General features: G+C 40.3%; 1 protein-coding gene across 5 annotated transcripts in view; it reads right to left on the bottom strand.

The window, feature by feature from the left end:
* PACSIN2 (protein kinase C and casein kinase substrate in neurons 2) overlaps nt 1-19,808 on the bottom strand; it is a 53,397-nt gene extending 33,589 nt beyond the window's left edge. For 3 of the 5 annotated variants that reach the window (XM_066183689.1, XM_066183692.1, XM_066183693.1), the window contains exon 1: nt 19,693-19,808. The gene's annotated coding sequence lies outside the window, so the exon portion shown is untranslated. Of the gene's footprint in view, nt 1-10,485; nt 10,589-19,179; nt 19,387-19,692 lie in introns of those variants that run through there. The other 2 variants (XM_066183690.1, XM_066183691.1) reach the window with 2 other exon arrangements.
* Between the last annotated feature and the right edge of the window lie 6,246 nt (nt 19,809-26,054).

Raw genomic sequence — 26,054 nt, 5'->3', positions numbered from 1 at the left:
TTTTCCCGGCTATGGAGCTGGGCAGCATAACTGCACAGATAACCACAGTACCTGCACAGCACTGCCTGACCTCCATTTCCACAAACACAATTCTCTCATCAGCGTGTTCTTTGGCACTTCCTGTGGGCTGATGAAAACCTTGTAGCTCAAGCTAATGTCTTTCTTCCCCCACTCCACACTGCAGCACTCAAAATAACACAGGGTTTTCACTCATATTATGATTCTGTATAGCTGTAAAGCTGAATATTCGGTATACCATCAACTTTAGGAAAGACCATGGGCAGCTCATTTTAAAGGAACATATTTTTAATCATACAACTGGCTTCAGTGGAGGAGAGTGTTTTTAAATATCTCAGTGAAACACGTAGGCACACTTTGCAGATGCGTCACTTAGGAAACAGATGTGTTGTTTCAGTGTTTCATAGTCAAAAGCTGTACTTTTCCATCTCAGGAAATACAGGGCTGTAATACTAATTAATGAAATACTGACGTGCATTGAATAGAAGTAGATCTAAACCCTTAAAGGAAGGTGAAACAGGGCTGTCTTCCCAAATCTGAAGGTTGCACTGAGGAGCTACTGCTCTTTATTGCAGGAGAGAACTAATTCAGATACCTCACTTGAACCAAATTTAGGCTGCTCTTTAGCACAGACTTGTTTCCAAAGCCTAAATCACTGTTAGAAACTAAATCTGTGCATTTACAACGTGACAGAATACCCTACCTTCTGCTTATCTTAGAGAGATACAGATGACTATGATTGGCAAAAACTAGGAAGGCTGACTGGGGTAGGGGAAGCTGCATGGGTGAGCCCAGGAAAATCTGTGCACTCTTCAAGTACTAGTGAATTTTTCTGTCACTTTCTGGAGATATAAATAAAAGGAAAAGGGGAAGTGATGAATTCCCTACCATGCATAAAGAGAAAGCACAAAGAATAACAGACCTTCCTATAGTTTCAGAAGGACATTGCTGAAGGTGACAGAGAAGACCCCCAGACCCAGTAAAGTAACAGAGCACAATGTGCTCATGTTATACTTGATATTAACAGTACAGAGACATCACATTTCCACACAAAACCCCTTGGAGCTGAATGGATTATTCTCTAGTAAGCAAACCCCGCAATTTTCTAAGCTAGCTCCTCAACATAAGCAGCCACTAACACCAGAAATTATTTGCTAGTATCCTTTTTGCTCAAGGGACGGCCAAAGCCAGCAGAGAACTGTACTCCAGGACTTGTACCCTAAAGCAGAAATTAAATGACCACTTCCATAATTGCTGGCTTAGACCAAAACTGTGAAAAGGCTCTAAACACTAGTTTCCATAATTACTAATTCTTTCTGCAGGCATTATCCCCTCAGTGCCGTAGCCCTGCTGACAAAGAACAGGTCAAATCATCATGAAACATTCCTCGACTCTCAAAATACACTGAAGGGTAGTTCGGTATTTGGGGAAAACACTGTCAGTGTAAAAACTGCTAAGGAAGACAGCCTTACAACTCAAAATCCACATTTTCAGCCATGATCGGCATCAGATTATGCACCATTTCATCAGTTTCATTTCTGGAACTGATACAAAATGTACAGACCACTGAAGAATAGAATTCATAAATGCAGAAAGAAAACAACCACAGGCACATTTAACTTCAACTATCCTTCTTTGCAGTAAGTTAAATAAGTAATTATTCCTTTAGGAACAATAAAAGATCTGTTCGAGTGTTTCAAAACCAATGCTATACTGTAACAGTACAAAAGAGCATGTGACTGTATTTCATATTTAAGATTAAATAAGATTAATTCAGACTTTAAAGCAAACTGAATGCAGCTTCTAAAGAACTGTTAGGAGAATTTAAATTGCTTGCTTGTGTTAAAGTTGAAGAGACAGTTACTCAATACTTAGTTTCATTAACATGGTCACTGAAAAAAAAAAACAACCTCTTGAATTCTATTTAAACAGATTTTCAGCTCAGTGAATCTGAGGTAAACTTTAGCCAGGACTTCTCATGTTTCTGGGCAATTAAATTTTCTGGTCCTGAAATGGTAATTACTGCAACAAGGTCAGAAGACCTCTACTTACAGCTTAGTAATCTAGACAACATGAGCTGCTGACTTAGTAGAATTAAACACTCCCTAAAAACATGTCATTATTTTTCTGTAATAAATTCAATGAACTGACTCCTGACCATATAGTATACTTATTGGTCTAAGCTATCTGGAAGTATCATTCTTAAATATTAGGATCAGAGATCGTACTTTACGGCCTTCCCTGTACATGTAATTTGACAAGCAAAGACAGAAGTTGGGGGGTGTTGTTGGTTTTGGCTTGTTTGGGGTGCTTTTTAAAGAGCTATAGTACACTTACACCTACTTTAACCCTAATGCAACTGAAAAATCAAGAGTTTTCAGTGTGCAAAACAAGGTGCTGCATAAAGAGAGGCACATGAGATCCAGGTTAGGCAAGAGAGAAGGTGAAAGCTTTTCTTTGGTTCACAAAGGTTTCACTAATCTTATTAAAGGTTTAGAAAAGAAAGCACAGCAGAGCAGCGAGTCTTCCCCATGATTTTCAGCGATCTGGGTACATGTTACGTGACCTTCTACAGCTCTCAAACACACAAATCACTCAAATGTAGAACCCCTAAACAAAATAATGTGAAATGAATGCTTAAATTTGGTCAACTAACCTCACAAAGAGTAGTCTTTTCTACCCTGCTGCTGCTTTTCAGGAAAAGGAAAGCTTTTTATACCATTTTAAATTAATGCTTGACGAAAGTACAAGTAGGTCAGCCATCTACTCTGCAACCTAAATTGGACTGAAGTTCAAGGAAAATGGGACAAGAGGCCCCATGTGCTGACAGTTCTTGCACTCACCATCACCACCGTGTTTTTGCAGTTAATAAAGCTGTGCCACCACTGGCTGTGGAGCACTGAAACGGCAGCATGTAACCTGCATATGGGGAACAACCAGAAGACAGAAAAAAGAAAGGTAGATAACCCCAACCAAGTTCAATTTAGTGCTCTCTCAAGAGCAGAGTCTGAAAAACCCTGCTGTTGAAAATTCCAGCACACAAGACTAATAATAAGACCAAAGTTGATCATGGTATTGAAACAAAGTCTTAGTAAAAGCAGGAATTATATGACAGCCTTTTTTTGTCATATATGCTGCTAATTGCAGCATTTTAAGTGGTTACACAAGTATTCTCACTCAATTGCTACTAAAAGTACAATAACACACCTTTTTTCTTTTGAATTTAACTTAACTCATACGTCAGTAACCCCTACACTCACAAAATAGCAGTATGATAGTTGTAACAGCTGAGAAAGGCAGGCACAAATAGCTTCACAATAAAGTGATCAAATTTCTTAAGCCATTTAAGTTTACTGCAAATCGTTCTACACATGATCATAAAACAGCTTAATGTTAGACTCCAGAGAGTCTGGAGTCGTTATATTCAAATGCAACATCATCTTTTAAGTGAAAATAGAATTCTACTGGTATTTTTGCATGATGCATAATAACATGAAGCAATCTCAACAGAAAAAAGTTAATATCTAGTAATAAAATCATTCTGGAATTACAACATCCAACTTGCACACACTCAAAAGGAAGAGCTTGAGCTGCGTATCTCACGTGTACTTTGTACATAAACTACATATATAATGGTCTATATGCACACAAATATATAAACCTATATATAAACTAGAGTTTTAGCCTAGAGCTGTTTAGCACATTGAGATTTTCAGCCATCTTATAAAAGGCACTACCAGGGTCCACCTCCAAGGGATTTTACTACCTAGCAAGTGATCTCATGCTTCTGAGTTCAGCTTGAATGTCTCACTGGATCGCATCCCACATTTGTCTCCCAAGGTTTGTGTTTGAGCTGACAGCTGGGATATCCCCACACTCCTGTCCAAGGCCAGGGTGGGGTAACAATGAATGCAGACAGAACTGCACCACGACACTGCAGGCAGGGCTCTGTGTCCCTGCTCACAATAATAACTCAGCCAGTGCTCTACAATGCTTTGTGGCGACTGAAACGAGTCACCTCACTGCATATGACTGCCATTATAAAGCCGTATCTCCATACGGCTCGTCAGTGAAGAGGCTGAGCAGCAAAGGAATCACAAAAAAAAAAAAAAAGGATTAAATCATTCAACAGCTGAAACAGCTGCAAGATGAAAGCTTCAATTATACAGAAATACCTTCCAAGTTTAACTGAAAATAAGATTTCTATTTCTCCAAGAATAAGAAAACCAAGTCACGTGCTTACTCAATGAATAATAAATTTCACATTTAACTATCTTTATCATATGGTAGAATAAAATAGATATATAAGACTTTGAAATACTGCAGAAAAAACATTAGACAATGAAGAAACTATGACAAATTTAATATAGAAAAATACTATTTATAGTATTTTTCAAGCAACACATATGATACTTTTCATAATCACACTCTGGCACCACAGTTCAAGTCAAGAGCATTTCAGCTGAGAACACCTGTGAAACTTAAGTACAGACATTTCTCACTTCTGGTTCTGAAGGCTTGAAGACTTAGTATGAACATTATGAGAAAAAGTAGGCCCACCTCTAGAAAATCTCCTAAACTCACAAATTTAATGCCACCTCTAGTAATAAACAGTACCCATGGTAACTCCTTGGTCATTTTAAGCTTTCTGGAGAAGGCGAGAGGTTTCTCTAAGCCATGAAAAGAATCCCTCCAGAAACTCCAGCCATGAGCTCACTGACACTTGCTCCGAATACATGCAGCTCAACAGCTGAATAGCCAGGGTCACAAGGAACCTTCACACAATCAGGTCACGTCTCAGACCACAGCTGTTTCAAAGTTGTTTTGTCCTTACCCCTAAAGCTTAAGGGCACAGAGCACACAAAAGAACAATTGTAAAAAATATTTTTAAAATATACTTTGGAGTATCTACTAAGGTTATCTCAGAACAGGTAAAGTCATGTTCAAGACAGATGCGTAATTTAAAAAGAGAAGACTAAAACCACAAAAGAGATGGTGAGTCTAGCTGTAAGGGTTGTCTCGTCATTAAGTATTATTAACCTGTGGTACAATATCTGAAGGGTACACACAGAAATACTTCTATAATGGTTTCTTTCTTTCCTGTTGTGTTTGACTTGAAATTCATTTTATACTGAAAAAACTTGTGCAACTGTCTATATCTGAAAGATAAAAGAGCTGCTTCACTGAGGCAAAATATCTAGTTGATGCATCAGAGTCATCCTAAATTACAAAAACAGATATATAGCTTAAAAACAAGCTATATTTTACATCTAAAAATAGCATTATTAAAGAATGTGCTACGTAGAGTATTCAAGAGCTCAATAACCTTGATTCATTAGACAACATGCATTTATTCTCCATCTTGTGATTTATGACTCTGAAAATGAAATGTCCAACTCTTGGCACCTGCCAACAAACTGCCTACCTTTTCCCCTTATAAGAGCTATGAAGAATTTGAATATTCAGCGTATTTCATGTGAAGAGAAAACTTTATTATCTACTTTATATTTGTCACACTATCTTAAAAAGCCTGTAGCCATAATTCCAGGTGAAAATGCCAATTTCAAACCAAGGAAGGCTAACGTTTATTGATCCTGTCATAGACCAGTGACACTTTAGCATTGGAAATTCTGCTCATTTGAATCTCACAATTGGTGATCTAGTTAACTGTGACAAGAGGACAGTCTAGCAGACTTTGTTTTCATCAGAAAAAAAGATCCATTACTTTTCAGGTCCACAGAAGATAAATGTTAGATCTGTTTGCATTTTTAATGCTAGATTTTAATTGGGAAGTCAATACAATAACTGATTAAATCGGAAAAAAATTAGGATTATGGCAAGGGTCACAGGATCCTGAAAAGTCCAGGAAGCAGATAAGGCTGGACTACTCAATATCTCTTCAAAGAGGGCTCAACAGCCACACTTTGCCTCAGTAGTCAGATCCCGTAAGAAACACTTCAGCTGAGTATTTGTCAAGTTGTATTGATCACAGAACTGTGCAACAGCCTGACCTCTCTAGTCCAAACCTTCATGGGAAAGGGAACCTTGCTGAGATCACCTAGCACCCCGTCCCGTCAGAGCTTGAAAGTGCTCAGTGGTGGGGACTCTACAATCAATTATCTACCAATTCACAAGACATCTGAAAGACAAAAGTTGAGCGTCAGTTCTCATGGCCAGTTACATTTCAGTTGCTTCATTACCTTCTGCACACACACAACTGTAGTCCATTTTTCTTTTTGTCTTATGCTGAAGTACAAGGCTACACAGCTGAATCTTGCAGTCAAAGCCATTCACTAATCCTTTAACTATGAATTCCAATATGTGAAGAAAAATTTCATGGTACCGGTACAACACAAAAAGTTCACACTATACTTAATTTATGTAATGACATAGGTTTTTCACTATGGTCCATTTTGCATTACATAAATTGCAGATACTCAAGTATTTAAAAACACTCATTTGGTACACACATACTCGACAATTAGTCTTTGTCTTGGCCATGGTGCATCCTGGTATAACTACTTGTTCCTTATCACATGAATGTATTTTTATTGTAACATCCACTGATGAGATAAGGCTCTAAATCCAAACTTTTTCAGACCTGCATTTCTACCACTGACAGCTAAAACTCCTTTCAAAGGAAGGCACCTATTCTTTCAGAAATATTTGTGTGTCTGTTCTTATTGATACACAAATTGAAGAATTTTAATGACACCAAACCAGTGTAGTTAACATTCTGTCAGAACTAACATCTACCTGCAGCTCAGCTTTACAAACTTCTTCTAAAAGATGATATAGTAGCTGCCACAGAAATCTTCTGTTGGTCTTCACTCTCAGTAGTGATGCCTGGTACCAACTGGAACAATTTAGAACTGCAGCATAACTATTATGCAATATCAGAAGAGTCTTAAGGTTTTTTCCAAGTTCTCCCTGGATGCTTGTATAAGAATATGTGAACTATATCCCTACAACGTTCACTAAATAAAGAAGTTTCTAAAGATAGCCTTTTCAACCTAAAAATAGGTTGCAGCAATAAAGAAGGCCATTTGAACAGGTTTAATGCTGGCTCACAGCTGTGACTAAGTCCTAGCAAAATTTAGCCTTAAAATTACTTTTACCAACTCCCCTGTGGTTCCAACCGGCAATCAAAACGCTTCAGCACTGCCCATTTTCTTGTGTCTGGAAAGGTGAAAGTCAATGGAAGACAGCACCAACATAGACAGGTTGAAAAAAGTTCCTCCTAATGTCACTGATAAAGTAATCAGGACACAATGATACAGAAAGGGTTCTTCTAGCTATGAGAAAAACTTCTGGCTCAAGGGATGCAATATATCCAAGTACAAAGCCAGCACTTTTGCTGTAAGATAAAAGCACTGAAAATGTATCCAAATCCTGAAAACCTCTAAATTCACATTTTACAGTCCTCTAGTTAAGGCATTTCAACAGTAATATTCTAGAATATATTCAGTGGCTTCAGGATTTGGAGACAAGTTACTTCCATAAGGCTTACTCAGCTTAACCAGTATTTCTGTATCAAGTTCTGAATTCTAGACAAAACCAGAAGAAATAAAATAACAAATCATTAAATGAATTTTCAAATAACTAACTTCTTGCTTGAATATTTAAGATTCAGCAGCCACTTTAAATAAAACTCCAAGCTCTTACATTTTCATTTTAGGTATTTGACAAATATATATCACAAATCCCTACTTGAATTTGTCTTTCACCTGAGATGATTTCCTCCCTCCCCTGTCCTGAGGACAGGAAAACAACTGGAAATAAGATATAAATGTCTTTTAAAACTTATGTAGTTGGACTTCCAGCAGCCCTTTCAGTATTCACAGTTACATAAATTCTAATGTCGAAGCCTAGGTGCAATATGCTATTCTTTGCACATTCCAATGATTCTCATGAGCTGCTTCAGCTGCATAACCAGAGAAAGTAGCTCCAATTTAATTCATTCTGGGAAGCAATGTGGAGATTCCTGGAGGATTGCAACAACAGTAGACAAAGCAATTTAACAAGCGCTGTAAGTTCTACATTGCTTGTTTCTCCCCATTTGCAGGGTTGAAGACTGCACAAGTTAATTGCTGCTGCATTACAAAGAGTGTTTCACAAGATTTTCATAAAAGCTTTTTTTTCCTGAAATGAGATTACATAACTTTGTTCTCTAACTATTCACTGCCATAAAAAAAATGGAAGGATTCATGTGATACATTTTTCCTTGGCAAATTCAAAACATATTTTGAGAAGTGTGTTTATTAAATCTTCAGCTTTAAAGAGCCAATTTGTACAACAGATTTTGATGGTATTTTTCCTACCTAATAAATTGAATTCCAGTGAGTATGCTAGATAAATGAAATACTTTACACAACCCTGAAAATTAAAAAGAAACCAAACACACGATAAACTTCAAAACTGAAATACTACATCATTCACAACTCAGACATATCAAAAGATATACTGGGATAGCAATATTCACTCAGAAAATGTAATATTTTATCTGTATGTATGAAATAATCCATATGTGAAATAAATACTGCAAGTGCAAAAACTAAAACATAAACCCAATGAAATACCTTTAGACGTACTTGGGAACTTTGAAATCTGTTCATCTCCTTCTGCTGTGCAATAAGATACCTTTGCAGTGGCCTAAGAACTTCTAAAATTATTACTGTAAAACTAGTAATTTTGTTCAGCAACACATTAATTACATGCTAAATTTAGCACTACTTTTCCTTAATCACACAAAGTGTTTCTGCAATGCCTAACAACAAGTAGAAACAAAGGTGCTTCCTATCTGGCCTCTTTTGCAAGAAAGGGGAGGAGGGATAAAGGGGAGATCTCCAATCACAGTTTTAGTTTCTGTACAGGGCTAGTAAAAAACCCCAGCTACGTGGATCTCTGTAGAAAGACAAACAACCTCATATTTTATCAGAATAATCAAAGTCTAAAGCATAGAAACTACAGGTTATCTTGTACAGCCCAATATAAATTCAGAATCACTGCATGATACTTGTTTCATCTATTGATCAGTTATGGAACTGTTTGGGAATGACCTGACAATGATTAACATTGCACAGCACAGATTTTACTCATGACACCACATACCACAGGATTTACATTCTACCAGAAACTATGGAATTGCCTATGCTAAACCAAGAGCTAAAAATACAGTAATTTGATACAGACTAAACCCACATGTTGCTCTCTGATATAGGGATGCAACAAGCCAAAGCAGAAGCAGCTGCTTATATACCACTTTGGACAAAGAATTTCTTAGTCAAATTCAAACCAATTTTAAGATCAAATCTCATTTAAAATAAATTTTAAGGTTCACATACAGATCATTTAAAACTACATGGATTGTCCTTTAATCTCCTCAAATTCGTGTGTATGAATATAAATAACAAATTTGGTCCTAGCTCAATGAACAGACAAGACATTCATGATATCCCAGGCACCTTTCCCAGTGCACACAACAATTAAACAAAGAAAATCACAGAATGTTCTGCAATACTGTGCTAAGATGTTCTCTGCTAGCCAATCTAAGCACCTGCCTAAAGAAAAATAAATCTGTGGAACAGCAGTTCGCTCACAATAGCAAAGAAAGGAGATTGGACAGTATCACACAACAGAAGTAACAGGAATCCAACTAAATCTACTTCTCGAATTCCAGTAATTCCAAAAAAACCCAAAACCAAACCCAACCAACCAATCAAAAAAACAAACAAACAAAAAACAAAAACAAAAAACACCCCAAAACAAAAAAAAAACAAACCCAGATGAACAAAAAACCCCTCACAAAACCAAAAAGCACAAAAACCAAACATCCAAAACCAAAAACCCAAAGAGGTTTCAATAAGGTAGGGAAGCAGTTTTTCAGTCTAGGAAATTATAGCCAATAGCATGGGGGTTTTGTACACCTAGATTATAACCTGGGAAAAAGAAAAACAAAGGAAAGAAGATACTAACATCATAAAAACATACTGGATTCTCTCCACAAAATTGCAACAATTTTGGAAATGAAATATTGAATTGAAATTCAAAGCTACTTCTTCAGAACTTGGTTTAACAATAAAGTGTTAATAGATTAATCTAAGTCATCTGCTAGGAGTTTCAAAAGAATTATTTAGCATTCGCTTTCTTCTATGAATACTGTTTTCATTACGTAAGAATAAAATATCAGCATTAAACCTTAGAAACACCTACATTATTTACAAGTGAATATTCTAGAAGTAAAAAGGCAAAGATCTTCCTCTTCTTTCTACTTGGATCTTGTTTAACTTTAAAAAGTATTTCGATCGTCTTCTGGTCCTTCCACTCCAAAATATTTTCAGCAAAAAAATCAAGAAAACACCAGCAAGTTTACCTTTAAATTGATGAATTTAATATCATTTTATACTTCTTTTCTATTCACCCATGCATTTAAAATTGGGAAAAGTCAAGAAGCAAGTTCAAGCATACCTGCAATTCCCTTAACTATGGCCAGTGTAAGGGTAGAGTCTGAGTGAAGAAGTGTCACATCTTTCTCAGTTGTATTTCAGCAGCTCAGGGAGCACAGCTTCAGCTGCCAGGGCAAACAGCAAAATTGCATTCATATCCATTCCATTTCCCTTCCTTTATTACACCTGATCATCTTTGGCATGCATCTGTTTATAAAAGCACTTATACAGAGACTTGGCTACATTCAACACTCACTTTACAGGTCAACCCTACAGAAATTATTCACTGCACTACTCAGCTCAGTACGTAGCCTGATCACCTTGTTACGGCATAAATTCATTCCACTGACAGCGACTGATACAGTTTGTGCCCCATCCCCAGTCACCCCTCCTGACCCATCCCTATGCCATCGATTCTGTTTGGGAAGTCAGGTGCTAAGCTTTTTTCAGGTGAAAATTACTCTGCAAAAATAAAAACTTTCTTGCTGGACCAGAGAACTGACCCCAGACACAGCACAGCCAGATAAACACAACCACCACCGAGCACATAGCAAAAACAAATAACTGAGCACCAGTGAAAAACTCTGATTTCCTGTTTTAGTCACAACACAGACTGTCACTGGTTTTGAAGTAACTTATCACTGCGAGTAGAAGCGGCAACAAACTTTGGAGCCAGTTTAACAAGCTACAAGACATTATGCTGACACAAAGAATAGGCAAGTACACAGACCACACACAGGATACCCTTCAGAAAAAGGCTGGCACCCTGAAAGAAAGGCAAAAAGGTTTTTCCATTGCTTATGTGTAAGCAGTAGGCATACAAGTAAAGAGATTATATTATTGCCTTTGGGAACATAAATCAAGCCCATTTAATAACACTGAAACTTCACTGCACACGTCACACAGCTGAAGAGTTTGTATGTGGTTATGTAGGGAGAGGGACTGGTCAAGAAAGGAGTGGTGACACTTCTGCAATAATATTCATTACTTATTTGAAATACTAGCAAGTTTAAAGAGCACTTAACACTTCATAGACATTTTGCACCACACGAGCACTAAGTGTTACCTACCAGAGGCCACTAATGCACACTAAACAGCACAGCACACACAGCTACTGCAATGAGCTGCTGTGGGAAGGAGAAAGGCACATTGCTGCGGGGCCCTTTGGTCGCACCCATGTCTGTTGCACGCTTCACTTTCCCAACTCCAAAATATGTTTGGGATTGATAGGTGACAATGTCCTAACTCAAACAGCACATTGCACTCACCGCGAAGGAGCTCCATGCACCCATGGATCCAAAGAGAATGGATGACAGAACTAGAAGTGATTACCTGTCCTGAGCTCAGCTTCAGCAATCTGATAACATACTATTACTTCAGTATTATTTTAATATTACTGCATTATGTGAGAATAACAGATAATCAGGCAAGACTTTTTTTTAATAGGTGTTCCCAAAGCCACGTTAGAAGAAGACCGCATTACCTACAGAAATACCTCTATGTGAAGTGGAAAAGAGGGGAAGTTCACTGTAACAAATATAACAAAAGCTAGAAATGACAGAAGATAGCAGAATGAACACAGAAATAGTTGTATTGGTAAACTGAAAATACATTTAAAGATCCTTTATTATCCTAACAGTAACAACCTTCACAACAATGCTATCACTCACTTCAATGCAGTAACAAAGGCAGAAGATGAATGCTGACAAATAATCTTGAGTTATATGATTATTAGCCTTCAAATTAGAAATTAAAAGGACATAGGAGTCCAAACCAGCTTTTGTTCAAGAATTTTAAAATATAATTTGGGGTGCTCTAGCACACTCAGCACGAAGAAACACCCTGACAATGCCCAGGCACTCCCTCCTACATGCTCCTGAAGGGAGCCTTTCCCTCCAAACCTGGAAAATTACCTGAAGTAGTACAGAATAACCTCCAGGTCCTGGCCACACCCCTCCTGCCTACTACACAAATTAACCTGTCCTGGCCAAAACCAGGACAAGTCTATTAAAACAGAACAAGCGAGATTCCATCTGAGCATACCAAGCTGATAATTATTATTACACAGTAAAAAGACAGATACTATACAACCAAATTCTTAGCATCGCTTTCTTTTTATGAGGACACCATCCTGAGTGATGGTGACTATGCTGAGGACCTACACTTCAACACAGCACTGAACTTGCTTTCACAAGGTATTCTGATCAAGAGACAGAATAATACAAGCTCAGTCTGATGTTACATTTATTTTAAGCCCTGAAAAGAAATAGTCAAGAAATATTACAAAGCTGGATGTGTTCACCAAACTACTGCTAAGCTATTTACCATTATTGTTGGTGACCTGTGAACAGATCAGGAATCATGACTGATCTACTGCCCAGACCAGTTAAAAAAAAAGCCCGAGGAAATATAAAATAAGACCAAAGTCAGTGCTGACAGACCGATCTGGACTGTTTGCTGAAATTACCACAACCTAAAGAGCCTAATTTGCAATTCACATTGGACTGTATCAAGACAAAGTTTAATTTCCCTATCTTACAAATATGAACTAATATTTTAAGCATTAAATTTGAAGAATTTGAAAGGGAGCAGAACACTTAGTTGAACATGCTCAATGAATTGTAGGATATAAATCAAGTTCTGTTAGGTAGGCAGCTAGAAGTATATATTATCTTACTATACATCAGAGAGATTACCCTGTTCGAGGCAGCAGGACTAATTAGCTAACTGGGCAGCTAACAGGGTTGTGGTAGACTACATCCATTTTATCTAAATGGGAAATTTTCTTTGTGGATGAATTCCAACAGGGATTCATTCACACAAGTCCTATGGATAGTCTTTTTCAGAAAAAATCAGATGATTACAAATGGTTTTCTTGGATTAAAATCTATTAATCATTCCTTTGCATTTCTTCTGCATACTATTAGCAATTGGATAATCAACTTAATTGCATATTTTAAGAGCAGCAGCAATTAACATCTGCCTAATCAAGTGATAATATCTTAAAATGTCTATAGAATGCAAATTCATGATCCACATACCAAACCTGCCTATTCATTAAAGCCATCTCCAACACACACTCCTGAGGATACAGCCAAATTTGCAGCCCATGGAGGACCCCACAGTGGAGGAGCCAACAAAGCCCAAGGGCGACTGTGACCCCACCATGGGAAGCCCAGGCTGGAGCAGACTCCTGGCAGGACCTGTGACTCTGTGGGGGACCCATGCTGGAGCAGGCTGTTCCTAAAGGACCGACTCTCTGGAAAGGACCCACACCAGAGCAGTCTGTGAAGAACTGCAGCCTGAGAGAAGGACACATGTTAAAGAAGTTTGTAGAGAGCTGTCTCCTGTGGGAGGGAACCCACTCTAGAGCAGAGAAAGTGTGTGAAGAGCAAAGAGTAGCTGAGATAAATGTGTGAAGAACTGACTGCAACCCCCACTCCTTGTCACCCTGCGCCACTCAGCCAGAAAAATCAGGAGTGAAGCTGAGCCTGTGAAAAACAGAAGGGTTGGTTGAAGGTGTTTTCAGATTTGGATTTATGTCTCACTACCCTATTCTAATTTGATTTGCAATTAGTTAAATTAATTTCCCTGAATTGAGTATGTTTTGCCTATGATCATAACTGGGGCATGATCTCTGTCCTTATCTCAACTTGTGAGTCTTTTGTTATAGTTTCTCTGCCCTGTCCAGTTGAGGAGAGTGACGGAGTTGCTTGGTGGGCAGCTGGCATCCAACCATGGTCATCTAACCATAGGCCATCAATGACACAGTAACAGAATAAAACTTTTTTTTTCACCTAAAGCTCAATTTCGAACTCTTTTTGCTTAAAACAGCATGGAAGTGTGCTTTGGGAAGAGGCATCATGAATCAAAAGTTATTGGTTGATCATACTTTATCCATCTGTGCTGGCAGTTACTACTTTCAGTTGCACCAGCTTTCAAAAATGACAAAAACCTCAACTCTCAGAGCCCTAAAATAATAATCAGTGAGAAGGCAACACTCCCAGGTGTGGGTTTAACAGTTTCTAAGAATTTAATTGCCCAAAAGAGGAAAAGCTAACCACTGAATTTATTTCTATCTATATCTGAATGACACCAGACTGACAGCACTCTTTATATGAAGCTTTCCAACACCAAAACAAACAAACAAATAAACAAACAAAACAAACAAACAAAAAAAACCCCAAAAAAACTAAAGAAAGTTGTGTAAAAGAAATGGTTACCCAGTTTCTCCTATATAAAACTGTGTTCACATTCTGGAATGGAACCGTAACCTCACTCAACAGAGCAGGAACTTAGGAATAATTTCCTTCAAATGAACTCCCTCTAGACCTTAAAGCAAACTGTTCAGGAGCTCCTACAAGTTAAACACAATTGTATGTAGACCATATATCAGATTACTCTGAGTGCTTAGATTATTTCAGTTAACTGAAAAATGAGTTTTGAAGCTTCTATCTTTAACTATTAAGGGATGAAGAGAACGTGGAGACTTTGGAAAAAATGTTTCTAAGAATATTATTCAAGGATTGTGGAAGCAAGAATGCCTTCAAGTTGATGTTGCATACGTGTGGTTCCACTAAATACAGAGAGTTCATTTAACAGATCTGTACCTGTTTATTATCCATTTATCATTTTTCCCAAACGAAAGCAGCATTGTTGCACTCAGCAGGGAGGTAGGTTTCTGTCAAATTGCCAAGAAAGCCTCAATTAAGGGAGAGGATGAGAGGTGTTAAGTCAAACCAAAACCACGTCCCGTTTGTCCTATGACTCACTGCAGATTATTCATTGAAATCTCTACTTCGTATTACCCCTTTTAAAAAAGGCACATTAAGCATATTCATCCTGCACCTTTTATTTAACTTATTAAGTCAGAAATTAGAAAAAAAGCCCAGTTCATTATATTCTTCATCATATTATTTTGAAGTTAATCAAGTATGGCTGTGCATCTGCTATTGAGAATACATATATATATAAAAAATCTTATTTCGAAATTCAGCTACTATTACTATGCCAGGTAAGAAGTTCTGTGCAAGTTGGTTTTGTAATCCAAAACCCTGGCTGTGACATGCCAGGCACAAAAACTCTGCTAGGCCTTTCAAAGCCCAGTCAACATACACATTTTGTTGTTACAATCACCAGGTAGCAACAGATTTACCAGGTATGTGGGAGAGATTAATGAACAATCATACATGAAACTCAGATTTATGAGCCCTGTTTGCGCTACTCATGCACAAAGACACAATAAATTAAGACAGAAAGAATATCACACTTCTGCAACAAGGACTTCAGGATGAATTCTGCAGTAACATCAAGGTCAGCCGGTTTTATTAGTAGCAAATGACTTATTACTTTATATCAGAAGCTAAGAGCTTGTAAATACAGCAGCATTCCATGATATTTTAATCACAACTGGCATAAGATGATACTTAGACCACACTTTCACATTCACAGTGTCACTTAAAGTCTGAGTGGTGCCCATTTTCAGGGCATATGCTATGTTACATTTACAAGTTTATGTCAAAAGATGACATAAAATCCAGCCTTTTTGGTTTCAGTAAAACTCTGTCAAAGAAATATTTAATAATACCATGCAGACTTCTCATTCTCACAATTTCTGCTGTTTATACTTTAGTCTGGGTTGTCATTCACTGCTCTAGGGTGTGTGATAAAAGGCAAAGAAGGTTGTTTAAATTGTTGGTCTATAGATGCCTTGGAATTAGTTCTTAAAGCAGAGTCCTACACAAGCAAAAAGGGTTAACAATATGCACTGGCCCAAAGCCAAACAGTTCAAGATACAGGTTTCCAATATTATCAAAATATTTACAATTCCTTGTGTAAACCAGAAGAGTTTTAAAATATTTGCATAATCCAAAAATTTGAACCAAACCACCTTACTTAAAGCCTGAGAGACATTTTCTTTTTGCCTTGGAGCTCATTACTGTGCAGTGTTACAACAGCCATGTTAGTTCTACCCCTATTTGCTAATTAGGGCTGGGAACCTCCTCAAATATTGACACATCCTGTCCACCAAGAGCCACAGGACTCCAAGCAAGTGCACCAGTGGCGCAAGCAGAATCCCTCACACTCCAAGGGGCACTCATCAAGGCAGATTCTAGACCAACATTAGAGAAATTTGGATTATTCCCCTCCCCTAAGCAAGGCACCTTAAAGGATAACACAAAAAGGAATAACATTCAAGTCTTGTGACAAATTGGACTACAGAGGCTGCAAACCAACCCCAGAATATAGCAGCTGTTCTACTGCCAGCTCCAGGTTATCCTTCTCAACCCCAGTGAGCCAACCAGCCATGTAAAGTTCATATTAAATACAGCATTCTATTCAATCACATAATACTTAGCTTGGTTTACCTCACCACTCTTCTTATTTCCTACTTCTTCCTTTTCATCTCCTTGGAATAGTTCATCGTTACATTAAGTCAAAAATCAGCAATTGGGTTTAGTTGAAAGGAACAGTGTCACCTCCTGAAGTTCTGGGGATTATGACACTTTGAATTAAATCCCACGTTACAAAGAAGTTGTTAATCTCACAGACTAGTCTTAAATTCAAGCATTAGACACGTCATTCCAGGTCTCAAGCAACAAGAAAGTCATTAAATCATAGGTTTTTTAAAAAAAACATATTCTAAGAACCAAAAAGGCACTCATGTCTTAGTTTATATGGATGTTAAAAAAAAAATGTATTAAAGAAAAACAAAACCACAAACCACCTTCAATCTGCATCTACTCTTCGCCTGGCTTAATGTAAGAGAAGATACACTTTTTCCACAAGCTGCTACACTAAGAAAACCAGACACCAACTCCCAAACAGAAAACTACCTTTTACAACTATGTATTACAACACAGATTTGTACAATCTTAAGCAACTTTTGACTGGCAGCAATTCATCCAATTCCTGCAATAAGCACGGAACTTTCTTGGCCTGCATTTACAGGCTACCCATTCAACCTACAGTCACCTTCAGGCTCATTTGAACCATGATCAGGGAGGCACAGAATTGACATATGGACATTTTTAAGCACGCAGCTCACTCAGCTCTAGAACAGGAAAAGCTGCCCATATGCTCCACAGACAGACCACGAGAAGAAAACTTCTCATTCCTGACACTAAATCACCCAAACATGTCACCTGGTAAAAATAACAGGTCCACTGATTTCAGACCAACATTCAAGTAGCTTGTCACAAGAAAAGAAAGCAGACATCTACCCGCTAGAAAGATGTATCATCTAGGTATTTTCTGAAGGCACTGTCCAAAAACATTCATAAACCACAATGATGCAGACCGCAGTCAAAAAGCCATTTTATTATGATGGTATTTCAAAGGCATATAAAAGAAAAAAGACGATCCAGATTTGTAAACTACTTCCCAAAGGGAGTTTGGAGCGCTTGAGCACAGAACAGTCACACCAAGGTGGCACCTGCACACCTCTCCTGCTCAGCACACTGCAGCTGTGGTGTACAGAGATCAGGGATCTCTAAAATGATGCTGCACTGTGCTCAACAGACATGCTCCTTATGCTAATACGTGCTCCTTTTAAGCTGATTCAGTCATAATTGGCAGAATATAACTACTATATTTGAAGGCAAATTGCGAGTTTGACAAAATATAATTTCAGGCAGGTACAGGTATAAAACAGGCAGCTCATGAGCGCTCAGTGCTAAAAACCTTAATAGTAAAGAATGCAATTAACAAGTTTTGACCATCTGAAACACAGCTGGCAAACTCTTTTAGTTACCACTGCTCACCTTTAAGCAGAAATAAAAATCATAATGTCATGCGTGCCCACCCTGCCCCGGAAAGCAACAAAGTGGTGCCTTTCCACTGGTCTCATCACCGACATATGAGAATGATCTTTTTGCTGCACTAAAACCAGAATGAAAACTCGGTTGTTTACATAATTCAGGCTTCAGTACGGCTCTTATAATAATGCACTACTACTGTTTCAACTTTCAAAAGCAGGGGAAAGGTTTTTGGCTTTAAAGAAGAGCTGAGCAGATGCTGGCATTAAATCCAAATTAGCAGAAGGGAATCCCTCACCCACTCCCCAACACCAAGAGAGAACAGCCTTGTGGCACCTTTTAAGCAGGTCGTGGAGCACAGAAACACAAGTGCCTAGCACATCCACGGCTCATTTTTTTACCCCAGTCCGTGCCAAATGATCAAACTTAAACAAACAGGTACAGGAAAAGTGAGCAGCGATATACTAGTTTTAAATTATCCTAGCTAATCTACGTTTTTAATCAAGTAATCCAAGCGTTTAAAAGTGCATGACTGCATTTAGTTTTCAAACTGTTCAGTTTACAAAGGGGGCAGAGAACGGCACTTGCGTCTTTCTGGCTTCCTTTAGTGCTCAGGCAAGAGGCTGACGGCTCAGAAGACTGAATCTGAGTCACTCCGAGCAGAGACAGCTGAGACAGATCCAGCGAGCCAGGCAGACACTGCACACATCCTGTTCTTCCCTAACCAGGTAGCCTCAGTGCACATAAAGAGATGCCTGTCTCTCACACAGACGTTTCGGTCCGGGACATGAGGAGATTCTTTCCACAGGCCAAAAAAGGGAAAGTCAAGACAGAAGGCGGCAACGGCAAGACCAAGAAGCTTGACTGAGCTCATTACCAGTACTCAGGAGGCCCTGAGCTCTCTGAAACCTCACTCTGCCCCGCAGAAACACCTCCTCCCACCAAATCAGCATCGTTACCTGCCATCATCCGGGGCGCCGGGATTTCAAAGCCGGGAGGAAAAACCCAGCTGCTCAAGTTTAGAACTCAATCCTCGCCTTCTTTTCCTCCCCAAACCAAAGCCGCCGCCACCACCGAGTGGGTCACTAAACTTCCCCGAGCAGGGAGCTCTCCCCTCCTACAGGAACCGAGCCAGTGTCGTCATCCCTCGCAAGCCCCAGCCCTGCCCTTCCCCGCCTGGCGCCGAGCAAGGAGAGCTTCACCTTCCCCACGCCCGCCGCAGCGGCAGCCCCGGAGCGGCGTGGGGTGGACGACCCGCACCCAGCGGGGTCCCCGGGGCTGGTTCCCCGGGCCGGCGCGCTCGGCTCCACCCCAGCACGGGCAGCGCTGCCGGCCCGGCTGCGGCACCAGCGGCTCCCCCCGCCCGGACCCACCGCCCGCCATTGCCCAACGGCTCCGACGGGGATCCCAACCCGGCCCCCAGCTCTAGCCTCTCCCGAAGGCAGGGCCCCTTGGCGCTGAGCGGCCCTCACCTGCAGCGCCGGGACCTGCCCGTCGCCCGTGCCCGGCGGGGGTGGGGGTGACGAGACGGCGAGAGCGCGGCGGAACCGACCCGACCCCTGCGCTCCGCTCGGCGCCGCCGCTGCGGCCGCCGCCCCCGCCCGCCCCCTGGCGCCCGCCCAGTCCCCTCCCCATTGGCCGAGAGCGCGGGCAAGCTCCCGCTTCGCCGTCGTCTATTGGCTCTCCGCGACTGCCAATCAGCGCCGCTTCCTCGTCGGGGGCGGTGCGCGCGCCCGCGGCCGGCGCGCGCTCCCCGGCGGCCGTCGGGGACTGCCAGAGCCACGCGCGCGGCACCGCCCCCCCGGACCCGGAGCCGGTCCCGACCCCGGCTCACCCCGGGGGCTCCGACCGCCCTCAGACCCGACCCGGGCTCACCCCGGGGGCTCCGACCGCCCCCGGTCTGGGCTCACCCCGGGGGCTCCGACCGCCCTCAGACCCGACCCGGGCTCACCCCGGGGGGCTCCGACCGCCCTTGGATCCGGTCTGGGCTCACCCCGCGGGGCTCCGACTGCCCCCGGCCCGGGCTCACCCCGGGGGCAGCGGCGGCCCGGCCGCAGCGTTTGCCAGGTATCCCAGTGTAGGAAACCCTGACAGGAGCACTGCGGAACGTGGCAGGGCGCGGCGGGAATAACATCGCGTCCGTGTCCCGTTTCCACTGCCGGGCACCGTGAATAAGCAGATGTTGTTTCCCGAAGCGAAATGTGAGCGAGCTGACAGATGCCGGGAATTGTCGGGGACTTTTCCGCGCCCGGCAGAGGTGCAGGCGCCGATTCCGCTCGGCACAGCGCGGTGCGCTCCGCCGGCACTGCGGCACCGGGAGCGCCCGCTCGGGGCCGGGCTGGGCTGGGCTGGCAGCTGCCCCGGGCACGGGCTCAAGGACAGGGCCACCTCTGACATGGCACTGCTGCTTTGGCTACACCGCTCTCCGCGCTGCTACGCGGTTCTCGCCCAGTATCAGAATTGTTAGTCTCGTCTTCGCCTATCTTTCAGATTTATTTGTTTTAGACAGAGAACTATTTAACGTTCCAAGCAGCAGCCACCACGGTGACCTTCTTTCGTCCCTTCAGCCTTTGCCTTCTCCGCCTCTAGTTTCTGCATTTCCCTCCCATCTGCCCTTCTCATCGCTGCTGTGCCTCCAGCGCTGTCCCCGGGGACAGCCTGGTTTGAGGACAGCAGCTCTGGATCACTGGGTAGGGCTGCAAAACAGTCCTGAGAGTACTTTCCTCTTGGCCGTGTTTCTTATGCAAGTCCGCATATAATCAGATCGACGCCAAGTCTTCCTGTAGTCTTTCACTCAGTCTGTGACTCATTAACTTAAGTTTTGAGTTCACTTATATTAGTTCAGTAGGACTGTAAGACCATAGCACTGGGATAAATGTTATCTTGTGAAAGTACTTGACAAATTGATTTGAATTAATTGCTATTAACATTACTGTGAAATTTGGTCAGTGTAAGGTCAGGTAAGCTTCCTAAGACTGAACATGATTTCTCCCTTCCTTTCTTCACTCTCCTGTGCTGAAAGTTAACAATCCACATATGAGAGGAGAAATCTTGTAATTTGTTGTTTTTTACACTTCTGACCAGAGCTGCATTTCAGTTTTCTACAGTGTCTCTCATTAATGTGAGATCGAGCTTTCTTTACAGCATACTTCAAGGGACATACACAATCATAAATACAGCTCTTTCTGTAAGAAATTAAGCTTCCATTTTGCCTAGAGCATTGTTAAAGCTGGAAATTCTCCGTGCCAGAACACTTAGACTTTCTTCAATCTAACATCAAAACAGTCATTCATCCCTTTGTTTGCTCAAATAATGCTCAAACTTGTTCAAAGATGGAAGAAAGAGAACAGGAATTCAGCGTAAATCATAGCAGTCCCCGGTAGAACAGAGTTCATACTGTGATGAAAGGGAATTCCAGTTTGGCAGAGGACAGAACCTTCAGCCTGGGGTGTACTGACACAGAAAATCCCCAACTATTCCACCCAGAATCCATTGAATGCCACCAACTTGTGCCCCAAAATCACTCCACTGTGCACAAATCCAGTGCTGACTCTGCCACTCCCTGTGAAAACTAGGACCCACGTTCTTATCTTAGGCCAGTTTGGGGGCAATTACTGTAAAAGGAGTAAGAAATGTCTCTTCAAGTCCTGAGTCTGGTGGCACAAACTATCAGTCAGTCTTTTAACAACGAAGAAAATATTCTTCAGATCAGCTATTCCCATGCAATGACTTCGGTAGGCTGATGTACTGCTTACACTATATACATATATATATATATATATATATAAAACATATAATTATATCTATTACATTATAACATGTGCATGGAAATTGTAGACAATTTATTACTCTATTTACATATATTTTACTGTATTTCCATATATACAGTTACTATACTTTTTATGTATGCAATAGATAATATACGTACACATGTATAGGTACAATAAATTTAGCCCTTGTGTCATAGGGGAAAGGCAGTGTGTTATTTTGGGAGTCATCTTCATATGGAATTTGAACTGGTTCTGGCTTCCAAGGGAATGGAGATTGATCAGAAATGAGGAATTTACACAACATTTTTGTACAAACAAAGGGACTCAGATTTTAGTACAACCTGAGAAATAACAATTGCGTTTTCCAGTGTTTCACTTAAACACCTTTATACTTTAACGAGCATCTTTATAACTGCTAGGAAACATATTTATAAATGCTACCAGATCATAATTTTGAAGATAAAAAAAGCAGGCCTATTACCTAGAAAAAATAAAGCTTACAAAAAGGCAATTTTTTGAACATCTTAATTTAATATTTGGAGGTTTCTCAAGGTGCCACTTTAGGAATAGTATTTTTGAGCTGCTTAATATTCTTGTCTGCTTGCAAGACGCCTTCTATCCTTTTGCCACTTAAATGAAAAATGCCTGGACACCCTTGGAAGCCAGTAAGACAGTAACAGTTATCAGAGTTTTGAAAATACATTTTTAACTGTAAAGTTTTTACCCCATTCCAAGTGTAGCATTTGAAACAATTTGGAAATAACATTATTAGAATCACCTTAGTGTACTTTTGGAATCAACACTATTGCTCTTCCTGTGAAGAAAGCAGAATTTGTCTGCACTGGGGTTAATACACATGCAGGTACAGTAATTTGACTGCATTACTTATAGTAACACAGTTTAATGTCTGTATAAATATATACAGGGCTTGAGGCTACATGCACTGAATAAATACATATATGCACTTGAAAAACTGCTTGGGGAAATACACCTCAGTGGTAATAAAGTACTTTTTCTTTCAATTTATCAAATATAAAATAGCTTTATGTATATCCAAAGATTAAGTTTTTCTCATGGTGAATTAAAAGAGATTAGTGGTCTAATTATCATCAGTGATGCAAGATCCCAGCAAGATGACACTATTATGATGCCATAAATAATTTACTTACGTAGAGAATCACACTTTACCATATTAATAATTTTGATTTTAGTATTTTGATTTTTTTTTTGCTAAGTATTAAAAAGCAGTTGTTCTCTGCACATTTTCAGTTATCTTAAAAAAGTGACATCCAGTGAAAGATTACCTTAATCTTTTTCCTTAGAAGAAGAGCTGACAGTCTATCCAGCTCCGCTGGTGAGCATTTGATTCAGACTGTTAGGAACAGGACAGGAAGTTTATAGGGGAAAAAAAATGCTCTCATTTTAGATAAGTATCCCACGGTTATTTTTACTTTTAACACAATCTATTTTTAAATATGCTTTTTGTTTCTTCTGCTGTCCTCAGAAATTCCATGTGTCCTTTTAGGCACTGGTACTTTCCCTGTAAAGAAATTCTGCCTCTTGCCTTCACTCAGAACAAATTTTGTGTTTCTTGACAGCTGCCACATTTCAGCATTCTCTTCAAACTCCTTCTCTCTAGCTAAGAAACACCATGAATTATAATCTTTATTTACACTTTAAATGTAAATTTAAATCCTAAACTGTATTTTGATTGCAAATGTAATACCATTAGTGACTATAGGTGCCAAGCAATGACAACGAATTTTAGATTATTAAATTTAATTCCACTCAAATCAATCAATTTCACTGTTTCACTGCCCAACTTTCACTGGGAACGAACCCTTCAAATAAAAGCCATATTCTGGTCTGAAATATTTCTTCTTGTCTCCTCGTTCTTCACATTACTGTTTTTAATTACTGTTTCATACTGCCCGAGCTTTCTATTTTACAACAATTGCCTATGACTACCTCAGATGTGAATGACTTGCTTTTAATAGGTACAGAATTGGAGGAATAATTAAGGCATAGAAGACTTTCTGTCAATAGCAAGGGTATCTATGTGATCATCATTACTGGGAAAGGTCAAGTACGGAGAGCTTGCCTAGGTTTTGATGGCAATTTAAAAAAGATGGAAAAACAGAGTCTAGCCCACACAACTTCCTGCAATTCAGTATAAAACAACCAATTCTTCCACGATACTAATTTATGTTCCTATTTCCTCTTAATAATTGAATTTTTAACCAAATTGTGGCTAAATTCAGCTTTTCCCTGCTACCCACATTTGTTTTCTGCAGAGAAGACAGGAATAAAGTTTCTGGGTTTTTGGGGTTTTTTTTAAGAAGCCCTGCAGGTCAGCATAAATGGATACCTCTGCACCATGGGGCATGGAGTCTTTCCCACTGACCCAAAGACTGGAGTGAACTCTTGTCATAAAGCAGGCATGAAATGTCAGCTCCCTTCTGTAATTTCCATCCAAGCAAAATGAACAGCAACTGCTTGAGCAACAGCACCAGTTTATAGTAAAGCCCTTCCTTTACCACAGATAAATGAGCTCTGCCTGACATGTTCTGCTGATGAAATGCAGGGCTATCTATCTTCTGTGAAATGTCTATTGTTTTGCAGAGTTTATAGCAGGAAGTGAACCAGGAGACAGGGACATTTTAGGCAGAAGTCCTATTGTAAAGCCAACAGTAACGAAGTAGCTTTACGAATAATACTGTTTCTTTTATACTAATTAAGTTCCTCAAGCCATGTACAGAAGCTATTCTCTGGGAATCTTATTAATTCCTTCCATGTCAAAGAATTAATAGGGAGAAAGGTTAGTGCCCAGGAAGCAAGCCCCACTATTCAACTCTAACAATACACTCCTTCTACACTGATGCCATTATAACTATTCCTGTAGCTGTTTAGAGCTTGTCCATTTAATTGTTCATACAATACTGTCCTTATGCCAGGGAGCACTGGAGCATATGAAGAACAGTATTTTAGGACTGAGACACATTTATATCAGCTCTGCCTGGCAAGTTATTATACTACCCAAAGTCAGAACTTTTGAGAATTGTTATTTTCAATTTATTTTGTTCCCCTGAAAGCCAAAACAGTTTCTTTGTGAGATACATTTGGAGGATGACTGGCCCAAGGCCACAGTTAGTTACTCAGAACTAAGAGCTTGTCTGCTTGCAGTCACCCAGATTTCAGCCCTCTCAGTCAGAGCTGAAACAGGCTTTAACCTTTTGGAGAATCAGACTCCAGCAAAAAGAGCTACCTTACCTCTGAATGAGAGCATCCACATGAGGTTTGTCATCTTTTATCATACATGCCAGCATCACTCCTGTAGTCGATTCCCCTTAACTCCTGCAGCAGACACCTGCCTCAAGTGGGGAACACACCTCCCTCATCACCTCCGTTCCAGCTCTCAGCAGAGCATGCCCCAGGCTCTCACCAGCCTGGGGACCACTTGGTACCAATAGTTCTAATACAGCAAGAGATTTAGTTAAAGATGCAGAAGAGAAAAGGTGAAGATTTTATCTCTGAGTAAGCAATTAAAGTTTTCTTTTCCAGTTTCTCTTCCTCCTAACTCAATTTTCACCTTTACCTTTCAAGATCAGGCACAGACCAGCATCTCACACCATAATACCCACATATCACCCTCTTCCTCCTCCCACAGAACTATTAACTATGACTGCTTTTGTTTCCTTGGCACCCTCCAAGTCTGCAGAAAAGCTGCTTTAGGCACGCTCATTCCAGCTAACACAGACTCTTTCCTTACTCAAATTCCTTCAGAGAATTTTCCAACGAGTCTTAAAAACAGACACTACGTAGCAACAGAGCTTCCTAATTTTGAGTTTCTCAAGAACATTTCACTGACGTACACGAGGCCTCAAGTTCTGCACTTAAAAAAGGAAGAATTGCTGCTCACTAACAGATTTTTTTTTTTTCCTGGGGTTTGTGTTGTGGTTTTAAGCCCAGCTGGAGATGAAACACCACCCAGCCACTCACTGAGCTCCCTCTCTTCTCCTTCCCGCACTGGTGGAGTGGGGAGGAGAATTGAAGTAGAACTTGTA

Source organism: Chamaea fasciata, unplaced genomic scaffold (genome assembly GCF_029207755.1).
Source record: "Chamaea fasciata isolate MVZ Bird 193981 ecotype frontalis unplaced genomic scaffold, bChaFas1.0.hap1 SCAF_5, whole genome shotgun sequence".
NCBI classification, from domain to species: Eukaryota; Metazoa; Chordata; class Aves; order Passeriformes; family Sylviidae; genus Chamaea; species Chamaea fasciata.
Note: the sequence above shows the minus strand (reverse complement) of the source record. Positions and strands in the feature narration are given on the sequence as shown.